This window comes from Anopheles aquasalis, chromosome 2, assembly GCF_943734665.1.
Source record: "Anopheles aquasalis chromosome 2, idAnoAquaMG_Q_19, whole genome shotgun sequence".
Taxonomy (NCBI): domain Eukaryota; kingdom Metazoa; phylum Arthropoda; class Insecta; order Diptera; family Culicidae; genus Anopheles; species Anopheles aquasalis.
The window spans coordinates 34,697,501-34,706,857 of record NC_064877.1 but is presented as its reverse complement, the minus strand read 5'-3'; positions in this window follow the sequence as shown (position 1 = coordinate 34,706,857).

Below are 9,357 nucleotides of genomic sequence, written 5' to 3'. Positions count from 1 at the left end.
AAATTTGCATGATTTATTTGTCATGAAACTAGGGGCCGCAGGGGCACCGGACCCCATCATCGCGCCACGTGAAGAACGGTTGCTTGGGTGCAGTTTTGCTGTCTCCACCAGGTACATTTTAAAGGAGCTCTTCACATTCGAGGGTTCGCCGTATTGCCGTCAATCCTCGGCATTGTAATGTGACTTTTCATTTCTTGGAACATTTCATTACCGGCTTTGGATAGGATTCGGCTTACATTTTTTATGTAGCATTAGCAGACCCAGAGAGAGAGAGAGAGAGAGAAAAAAGAGAGAAGGAGTAAATTTTCCCTTTTTTTTGCAAATCTTAAAAGCATTCCCTTCGGTCCGAAGGATGCATTATCTTACGCAATGTGCGGCCTTGGTGCATGTTTAATTTGGTGTTTCCAGTGAGTCGCACGTGGACTGTTTGAGGGAAAAATGGAAAAAGGCATGCTTATTAATTCGTTAGCAAAAAGCATGCAGTAACTTCGGTCTTTTCGTTCCGAGGGCCCAATGGAATGCTTACAAAGCAACACCTGCATTTCATTAAGCTATTACTTCTACTTATTCGGGTACCTGTAAGGAAAGTTCCATTTATAATTTCAAATTAAGGTAGGCTCCATGGAGAGAAGGAAACTTGTGTTGGTTTACCTTTTATCGCGTATACTTGGCGTCTGTTTGTTTGTTTATAGTTTGTTTTATGATGTGATAAAATGAACTTGTAATCATATTTCACAATTTTGCTAATTATGTAGAGCTAATGTTTTGGTGAAAACTATAAAAATAACATACATGTGTTCCACAAGGGTGTAATTATGTTTTGAGAATTTATATTTTGTTAAGTTTCTTTATTATTTTCGTAAGAAAAATTTACGATGTTTTGTATTCCACTCTTATTGCTTGTCATTTAGATAAAAAATGGCTGAGAAGAACCTTTGCTTCTCGTTTAATGTGGTTTGAAGCATGCACCATAACATAACATGAACCACGAGGAAGCAAATTGATATCGATTGATAATGCAGCACGATCAATTTTAAACAGCAGTTTAACAGCAGCAGCAAAGGTCGTCACTGCTTCGGCATGTACCAAGTTGAGCTCTCAACATCTTCAAAGTAAAATAAAGTGCACTGTCAACATGATGGTTGGGTAAGAATAGTTTCATAGCTGGAGCGACCTTACACTGCAGGGGAATGAAATAGCTAGCATACCTTTTCCATTACTTGTGGATGAGCGGCAATCCTTTCTCTCCTCGACCGATAAGAAGTGCTGAAGTCAAACATCAAGTATGATGTAAGTAATGAACGGTGAACTGATGGTAAAGGGAACCACCTGCATCATTGGCTCAACGACAGGAAGCGTCCTATGTAATTAAAAATATTTTAATTGATTCACACATTTGCTCGCTTTACTTTCTCAGCTGGTTGTATCCACTAACTTTCCTCAACAAAAGTTTATTTTATTAGCGAGAACGATTGTACGGGATAATAACATCTGCATTGTACTATGAGACTGATTTTCAACTCTCAACAAGCTATGCTTCGTGTCCGATGACCAGGGAATGGCCATTTTATTCTCTGATATTTTTCTTGTAACTTTTATTGAGCTTTCAAACAAAATAATAATGATCGCCATTCACTTCAAGCAATGTAAAGTGGAACGGTGTGTACAGCAATGATATACACTAACACTTTGCAGAAAGCGGGGGACAACGGGTGCAGAAAGTAAGCGAATTGCATCAAATTCAACAGAATGCGCTATCAACTCCTGTTTTTATATCCAGTAATGGTCCGCGTACCAAGAGCCAACAACGTACTGTATGCAAACTAGCAAACCTAGCTTTTTGCTCTTCCGTCGCTCCAACACGGCTCGTGAGGAATGTATGTGCGTGACTGGTTGAACACATTTTGCCTGTAGCAATGATAAGGAGTACTAACAAGTACTCGACCTTTATACTCGTTTTCTGTTTTTACTGAAAAATACTCTATTATAGATCGTATTGTAACATAAATTATATAGTTTTAACCGTGATTTTGTGCCGAATGTCAGATAACAAACCATTATGCTGTTTCCAAGCCTCAAAAATTTGCCTCAAACGAGCATAATGGTGCGATCAGCTCACCATCAAGACTACCGCGTCCATCAAGCAGCACAATGAACAATCTCAATACAATACTGAATGACGCACGGTCAATGTTTGGGTCCAGTTTCTAGAAAATAATATTTAGTCGCCTGATTAGTCCCCCGATACTACGAGCTAGCTAATGGACGCTCGCCCAGCCCGAAGGTAGCACAAGAGATGGCCGATAAGATTGATGAGCGGTTTGAAAAGGGACTTGTGAGAGAAACGAATAAAAAAAAAACAGCAAAACCGTTGCACGGTCACTCACTCAACAGCGCGGCACAATAAATCATGGATGAAATTAACAATAAGCAGCCATTTTGCAGCCTCCTATTCTTTCGCTATGGTGAACGCTTAATCTCTGCCTCAGAATTAGCATACTAACCGCACAATCTGTTTTCTCCCTTTTTGTACAAATCCCCAGATCAAGTTACGGTGCCGTGAAATACAAAATGATAAGCATTAAATGGAATGTTTGCAAAATGGTCCATCGGGGGACCGTAATTCTAATGCTATAAACAGGAACATTACACAAGTATATCGCCAATCTGCAATTCCAAAACCCGGATGCCATCTAGTCACTGTAGCTCTGGAATGCCGTTTGGCAGAGAACAGGAGAGTAGTGAATTGAATCAAATAAAGTAATTTGATCGCACGAACGTCACAGCATTCGGTATCTATGGGACTTGTAATTGAACCACATGCTACATCATATGCAATTTAAACTTCAAAATAGCACCATCTCCAAGGGCAGTACACAGTGCTCGTCTCGAAGTAGCAGTCTCCTATTTGCATTTCTTTGCGCCTTTGAGATGCTTGTCTCAGATGCTGTGCAGACGAGTCCACGAGCGATCCGACCACCATTCCGCTGCTTCTTCGCAACGATGACGAAGCTGGTGAGCAAAGCTGAGCAAACGAAATTAATCGTCACCAGTCCGGTTTGCAATCGGATGCATCCGTTTTCCGGTTCTTGAAACCCGGGTCGGTTCGTTCCGCTAGTCATGGTTCACTTGAGCCTGACTCCGAGCAGCGTACCCTCCAATGAACGATGATTCACCATAATCAGGGTGAAGTAAAAAAAAAAAAGGGCGGATGAAAGAGTGCGGGCAAAAAGGGATCGCAGCGTGGCGTGGCAAGCAGATACGATAGTCCAGCCGCAGGAAGGAAGCGCGGACGCCGCTCACAGCACCGGAACCGAATGCCCTTGGGAAAGTTTTTAATTATAATGACTCTTATACTTTCTCGAATGGCTCGATGATAATCGTTTTTCATCACACTTCCGTCCCGGGCGTTCACTCGGCGAAACTCTCGAGATCAGTCTGAGAAATGTTCGGTGGTTTCCCTTGCCATTTTCTGCAATTGGTTGGATAGAGGGAGAGGAAAAAAAACATTTAAAGAATGAAATTTGCTGCACATTTGAAATAATTGAAAACTTCAAACCAATGGCAAAGGCGGGAGAGATTAGTGAGCCGGTAAACTGCACCCAATGGGAATGGAAATGGCATTTAAGTCGGTGGCATTGAAACGCAATCCCTTGACCCGCCGCCAGCCATTTGTTGCGTCTACTTTAAGCACGATTTAAAGCGTTTGTTGAACAATAAACACGCCTAACACTCTAATCTAGCGCCAGCGAAAGGAAGCGAGAATGCAACCCGAACAGTGGACTAGCACTAGAAGCCAGAGGGCAGCAGAAGCTGCTTCGCTGTGGGATTAGAATATGAAGCCAAAAAGCGTCACGCAAATTGCTGCAGCATAACGGTCGACGAAAGGAAAGGCTCGGCACGTGCGAAACATTTCTTCTTCACTTGTTTGTTTGTGTCTGTGCGCCGTCTCATCGCCCCGAACGATCCCTTTTTAATTATTCAATTTTTAATTTACCTTCCTAAGCAAAAAACAAGTGACCTTGCTGGCACGGTTCACCGACCGACCGGGTGTAATGACAACAAGTTTATGGGAGAGCTAGCTAGGATTGCAAAAAAAGGAAGGCGACGACGAGGACGAAAACTTTCTCCCAAAAAAAACCCTCGGTTGGGCGAATAAAATAAAAGGAATAAAAAGGATCGATTTTCCGTTCAATATCTTCATTACTATCTTCCTTATCAATAGTTTGAATTTCGGTTAAGTTGTCCCACTGCGTTGCTTGCACAAGGTAGATTGACCATTCGAACCGTTTTCTCGAAACTGAAGCAAACGGTAACACCGGAATGGGATCCAGTGCTTTCGTCGCCCGAGGGAATAGCTCAATAATTAATTAACAGCAGCCCAGAATACTCAGAACGATGGGCCAATTTGCTTTGCACAGATCGAAAAGTACGCTGAACGGTTCATCGTCGCACATAGACTTCACATTCATCGGATGGAGCATCGAATAGCTGTCGGCAATTTCAAACATTTCATCCAACAGTATTTTTAAATTGTTCAATCGAGCTAATGAATATGGCCCTTTTCGTAATGTTCTGTTCCATACAATTGAAAGGAATGCTGGAATTTACAAAAATGGAAAAATGGAATCTGAAATTTCATGCAAAGGACATTAACATTGCAGGCACCCATTTACCCCTGTTGGATCGGAGGCTTACTGGCCAAAGCTTTTATTGTAACACGTTGTTGTTGGCTACTATGTATAACAAATGTGTTGGTCATGTTGGTTAGCGTTTTGCGTTGGTCTGTACGGTTTCACACATACAAACACACGAACACACGCACACACACAGGGTAACTTAATTATGAGTCTACGGTACGCAAAACGCGACGGCGGTCACAAAGCTGGATGGTTGAGCGCCGGTTGTTTGGCATCCCAGGGTACCGTTTTGCTGTCGGACGAAGTGTAAGCGGAAGTCACGTGAGCAAAACACGGATGCTAGCTGGTTTCTGTTGGGTTTGCCGGGCATGACTTTTCCGCACCCCCCTGCCGTCACTGATTGCATGCGGAGCAAATAAATTTGCCAAACCAATGTCCGCACAGCGGGTTGCCTCACAGATCGGAATCCCCGGTGTGTGCACCTGGAAAGGGGTAGTGTGAGTGCGCTACTACAGTAAATGATAAAAAGGAATCTCCAGCAACACTGCTTCGGCGTCGTTGTAGCTACTGCTGCTGCTGCTGCTGCTATGAATCCGACATGTTCATGGCTCTTATTCGTGCTGTGAGCGATGCACACGGTAAAAAACGGCACTAACCGACCACCTTGGTTTGGTTATCAGTTAAAGATCTTGACCATTAAATGTGAACTGTTCTTCCGGAGCAATTTAGTCTGAGGTGTCATTTTTGGCTTCATGTTAGGTTTGCAGATATTGCCTGTTTGCTTCTAGACCAACGTAACGCAACATCATCAATCGTCCTTTCGTGGATTTATATTCAATTTATCAGATTGATCACACTGAAGCATGAGAAGAATCGCGAACAGATCGTTGCCGGCGAATCGTTCACTAGCAACGCCGAAACCGATAGCAACCGCTCTTGACATGCTTAAACTCGTCTCGAAAAATAAAGTACCGTTCCATTAAAGCGTAGCTCGGCGGTCCTCAACCTAAACTGCCCAAACAGAAGAGATGCTACCTATTGCTGAACGTGCTTTACCTTCCGATGTTTTTCATCCTTGCGCTCTCAACGCACGTTTCAAATAACTCAATTATCACCGTGCCCAATTTTTGGTGAAAGCACAAAACCGAATTCCAGCGCTCGCCTCGACGCTTTCAAATCCCCAAATCGTGGTGATTCCAGAGTTTCCACCAGAGGCATCCCGGTGATGTCCGATGTTGCGCTCGCACGCTGTTTGTTTGGGTTCTGGCGACTTAGACATAATTAAATTTCTGCCATTTCCGGTCCGGCCGCTAGTCGCCAGGCCCCATCTTTACGGACTTGGAAGCTGGTCTTAGTTCCGGAATTATTTTTGATAATTAAACCAACATTTCAAATGCCGTGAGCAACACAATGGGGGGGTTTGTTTTTCTTTTTTGTTTCACTTTGTGGCGTCTCATATTTATTCAACAATCAGACACGATATTTGCTTAGCTCAGTCGGTGTGTTGTTCAGCAGCATGGAAAGTGATTTCAATCAATGGAATCCATTCATCATCGTAACCACGATTAATCTTAAACCTACGCGCTTCACTGGACAACGTTTAAAACACGCTCGATACAGCGTACTAGCCCAAAACACGAGGTTTTTAAACTCGATTCTAGCAACAGCTGGTACTTTTTCAAATGATTGAATGATTGAAACCAAACGAGGCCGCGGGCTTGCTAGGAAATGGAAATGGAATGAGTAAAGTTTTACGGAAAGGATTCATTGCCAAGGGCTGTGAAAAGGGTGACTCAAATAAGCTAATTGCAAGCAATAACTTCCAGCTAATACCAATGCGGAGCCTTGGTTTGGTGCTTCGCTGTGATTGATGGACCAAGGTCGTTCCTTTAATGAAGATCACAATATAACATTATGCCAATCGGGCGTCTTACTTGAGTCGCAATGCTCTACGCACACAATGTACCAAGCACTCGAAAAACCAACCAGCAAGAGAGGAAGGGAGACATTTTAATTACACAGAAATTGTTGGATTGGCACAACACAATATTTGCCAAAGATTGTGCCGGAGGTGGATTTTACGCTCGATTGAAGCATCTGTACCGCAATGTCGCGACTCGGGGGGCATCCGCGAGTGAATCAAGAGCCCAGATAGGACAAAATTTCGTTTATCCCTTGCAGCGTACATGCATAATTAATTCAATTCAAATGACATGTTTAGAGTGTAATTGGGACCTGATGCGGTTGGTTGAGTTTCAATCAATCATTCACCGTACATATCGTGTCGAAGCAAATAAGGCAGACACATTGTTTTTATGGATTTTTCTTTTCTGAAAAACCTCATCCCAACGATCCGCAGAAGGAGTGTCTCAACATCTCGCATCAGTTCGATCCCGTTAACAAGCAACATGCGATTCATGTGTGGCGAACAGGAATGCTGGTAGCCGCCTGGTAAACTTTCTCGAAAGCCTTCCCATCGGTCAGTGAAGGAGACTGGCTTCGTTTGCTCCGTTGGATGTTGCGTTTGAAACCGATAGCCGGACAAACGTCTCACAGTTGGCCTTGTGACATACGAACAAACAACAATCCGGGCCCCCTTACCTAACAAGCACTACAATCAATGGTGCAACAAGACTAGCAGCCAAGCCATTCGCCAGCCCTTCTGGCAGCCCTTGTGTGCAGTCAAAAACCGAAACCGATCACTGCAGAGCCAGTGGGATGCAGTTCGTATGCAAAGAGCGATGAAGACGTCTGATGGGGGCTGCACTGGTCCAGGGCGTTGTAGTACCCAGCATTGTTCAAACGGGGCGTAGAGCCGGCAGGCGTGTACAAATATGGAATCAAACTGAATACGACGAAAGTTGCGAGCATCAACCGACAACCACAGCTGCATACTGCATGTACTATCACACTTGGCCACAACTGCAGCACCACCACCGTAACGGTTCCGTTGTTTCGGTGGTCTGTGAGAGTGCTTGCCTCGTACGGCAGAATACTCGGCAGTGCTCTTGGCTTCCGGTTCAGCGGTCATTAGAAAAGCAAGGTACCGGAACGAACGATGAAGACGATCCTCAAGCTTGTTTCAGCATTCATCGATGCCTGCCTCTCGTTGCGCTGCAAAAGGATGCGATGCATGCATGGTGCTACTCGAATTCAACTCGAAGGGCCGCTGCAGCATGGGAACGGAACGGTACGACACTTGAGCTGGAGTGATGAAAGTAAACAGAGGAAAAAAGTTGGTTGGCAAAACGTCTTGTAAACCAGAATGGCAGTGACTGCAACGTCAGCTGCCGTTACAATGCATAAGCACAATGCTGGAAGTGGTAAGTAGGGCGAACCCGAAAGGCAACGCGCGAAAGCTAGCGTCTTGCAGTTTTTCGGGAGTATGGTGCACGTAGCAATGCATCCGTTTACTCAAATCTATCCATGTCAGAGAAAATACCGTAAAGAGTTTTAAGGAATAAAGAAACCCTATTTGCGTAGCTCAATTGAAATATGAGAAAGACAAATAGAATGTTGCGTGATTGGAGTTAAAAACAGGTGCCTCTTTATCGTTCCTTATTGTAAACTCAACACTTTATTCAACCTATCTACGTTCGTACCAAGGTGAGTCCGAACATTGTATGCTAAAGTTAGGTTAGTCAAGCTTCCGCAATCAAATATTCCTTAATACATGACCTCGGGCTATTTAGCGGAAAGTTTTGCAGTTTTTCTTTCCAGCTGAGAGCGAACTGTTCCGGCCTTTCCTGCCTGGCCAGTGTTTTCTTTCGTTTAAGCAAGCCATCGGAGAAGGAAAGTTTTTAATTATTATTACTTCCAAATTGGCCAAATGAATTATGGTTTTTGTTTCCAGTCTTGCTTCTCTGCTGGCGTTTCGGATTCGGCCAGCTTCCCGCCTAGAGCACGTACTGGCCTTTACACATTGCTTTTGTTAAATGTGCGAACACACAGTTTGACCAAATGGTAGGTGTGCTCCAAAACTCTTTTCTTTAATGGACTTTATTAGTGAAGAAAGATTGGTACAATTTTTGTTATACTTTCAATGAAGAATGTGTTCTGTAAATATAGTTATCATTCTCTTTCTGAAACAATTGCTACCCCCAGGCACTACTGCGAGCATCGTATATATTATGCAAAACTAGTCCATCGCTAAGAGCGGTGACTACATTTGGAGTGCTCTCTTTGCGCGCGACAAGACACTGGATGGAGGTGCAGGAAATTGTTAGCCACTGCCGGATGACTATGATGGCTCTTAATGGTTCAACTGTGGTAGGGTGTGCTCGTAGCTATCCGGAACGACCACTTGAGATGAGGAAAGGTGGTTCCAACACTTTTTTTTCCTTTTTATCTCGTGGTTTATAACACTCATGGCACAAACAACCATTAATACGATTTCAAGAATAATCTCTAGCACTCTTGCTCTTTTTTGCTTCGTTCTCGGCCAGGCCACATGCTACGCTCACTCAGCCCAGAGACCAGAGGGTGTATCGTCCAGAGTTGGAAATTGGAGAAACGAAGCCTCACATCGGAAGCCAGCTAGCGATGCCCGGTGCTCACCTTCGGTGTGGAGGTCATGGCTTCATGTGGAACCAAAGCCAGAGGACGTGACCGATTACTTGCACTCGTTGCCAAGCGGATCAATGTCGTTCCGCGTCGTTCCGGAAAATGATGGCCATGGAAGGCCATCGGGATCGGCAGATACTTCTTCACATTTTGC